A 2,500-nucleotide genomic window follows, 5' to 3' on the forward strand; every position below is an offset into this window, starting at 1 on the left:
CACGCACCGCGCGGCCAGCACGCCGGGAGGCCCCCCCTCACCGGCCGGGGACGGTCCCACCCAGCCACCGCCGCGTATCGCTTCACACCCAGATGCCATTCACGTTCGTGGGCATGGTGGGTATCGCTGGAACAACCGGTTGGTAGCTCAACCGATCGTCGCCATCACTGATTCACCTCTAGCGAGAACAACCGCACCACAACGGTTTACCAGTTGTTCATTTGCGTAACGTCACCAGCAAACGTAGGCGTCCATCGCCATTTGCAAATTCAACGATTGTTGCATGCCTGTGTCAGGTGTCACGACACACTATGTCTGCCCACATACACGCAACAACATGTGCACGCTTCGCGAACACGTGGAAGGTGGCCCCCGTACGTATGCGATGTCCATTGCGCGAACGACTGTCAACCGGCCTCTGTCGCATGTCGCAGATGTGGAACGCAGTGCACCATGCTATCACGGTGTGTGAGAAGAGACGACTACGTCTGACAACACGCGCCACTACATCAACAGACGGCTCATGCTGATCGCCATCCAGGGCATACCACACTGCAATCCAGCTCTTATAGGGAGACGACACGTAGCTGAGTGCACAACATTTGGACCGCATGGTTCGCCGTTGTTGGCGCAGTCGTTGTACGGTCACATGTACCACGATGTATCATTCAGTACATGAGGACCAATGTGCAGTACAGTGTGTGATTTGGACGTACAACATCAGCGGACAGTTGACACAGGCCGTACCACAGCGTAGGCTAAGTGCTTCGCCATGCAAATGCCAATGAACAACTGCAAATGCCAATGAACAACTGCAAAGGGCATTGAGCATGTACGTCCTGCTGCCATCCACATTACAGTGTATAGCTGCAAGGTGTTTAACATGAAGCGATACACTGGGGACCGGGCAGTGCGAGTAGCAAACTATATTGCGGGGGTTGCAGTTAGGCAACACTACACTAATTTAACGCGTCGTATGACAATTACAGAGCAGGTTAAGGCCCAACGTGTGTTGGGTTAAGGCCCAACGTGTGTTGGGTTAAGGCCCAACGTGTGTTGGGTTAAGGCCCAACGTGTGTTGGGTTAAGGCCCAACGTGTGTTGGGTTAAGGCCCAACGTGTGTTGGGTTAAGGCCCAACGTGTGTTGGGTTAAGGCCCAACGTGTGTTGGGTTAAGGCCCAACGTGTGTTGGGTTAAGGCCCAACGTGTGTTGGGTTAAGGCCCAACGTGTGTTGGGTTAAGGCCCAACGTGTGTTACGTTACGGCGCAACGTGGGTTACGTTACGGCGCAACGTGGGTTGCGTTACGGCGCAACGTAGGTTACGTTACGGCGCAACGTAGGTTACGTTAAGGCGCAACGTAGGTTACGTTAAGGCGCAACGTAGGTTACGTTAAGGCGCAACGTAGGTTACGTTAAGGCGCAACGTAGGTTACGTTAAGGCGCAACGTAGGTTACATTAAGGCGCAATATAGGTTACATTAAGGCGCAATATAGGTTACATTAAGGCGCAATATAGGTTACGTTAAGGCGCAATATAGGTTACGTTAAGGCGCAATATAGGTTACGTTAAGGCGCAATATAGGTTAGGTTAAGGCGCAATATAGGTTAGGTTAAGGCGCAATATAGGTTACGTTAAGGCGCAATATAGGTTACGTTAAGGCGCAATATAGGTTAGGTTAAGGCGCAATATAGGTTACGTTAAGGCGCAATATAGGTTACGTTAAGGCGCAATACAGGTTACGTTAAGGCGCCATACAGGTTAGGTTAAGGCGCCATACAGGTTAGGTTAAGGCGCAATACAGGTTAGGTTAAGGCGCAATACAGGTTAGGTTAAGGCGCAATACAGGTTAGGTTAAGGCGCAATACAGGTTAGGTTAAGGCGCAATACAGGTTAGGTTAAGGCGCAATACAGGTTAGGTTAAGGCGCAATACAGGTTAGGTTAAGGCGCAATACAGGTTAGGTTAAGGCGCAATACAGGTTAGGTTAAGGCGCAATACAGGTTAGGTTAAGGCGCAATACAGGTTAGGTTAAGGCGCAATACAGGTTAGGTTAAGGCGCAATACAGGTTAGGTTAAGGCGCAATACAGGTTAGGTTAAGGCGCAATACAGGTTAGGTTAAGGCGCAATACAGGTTAGGTTAAGGCGCAATACAGGTTAGGTTAAGGCGCAATACAGGTTAGGTTAAGGCGCAATACAGGTTAGGTTAAGGCGCAATACAGGTTAGGTTAAGGTACGACATAGGTTAGGTTAAGGTACGACATAGGTTAGGTTAAGGTACGACATAGGTTAGGTTAAGGTACGACATAGGTTAGGTTAAGGTACGACATAGGTTAGGTTACGGTACGACATAGGTTAGGTTACGGTACGACATAGGTTAGGTTACGGTACGACATAGGTTAGGTTACGGTACGACATAGGTTAGGTTACGGTACGACATAGGTTAGGTTACGGTACGACATAGGTTAGGTTACGGTACGACATAGGTTAGGTTACGGTAC

Source organism: Schistocerca americana, unplaced genomic scaffold, assembly GCF_021461395.2.
Source record: "Schistocerca americana isolate TAMUIC-IGC-003095 unplaced genomic scaffold, iqSchAmer2.1 HiC_scaffold_272, whole genome shotgun sequence".
Lineage (NCBI taxonomy): Eukaryota > Metazoa > Arthropoda > Insecta > Orthoptera > Acrididae > Schistocerca > Schistocerca americana.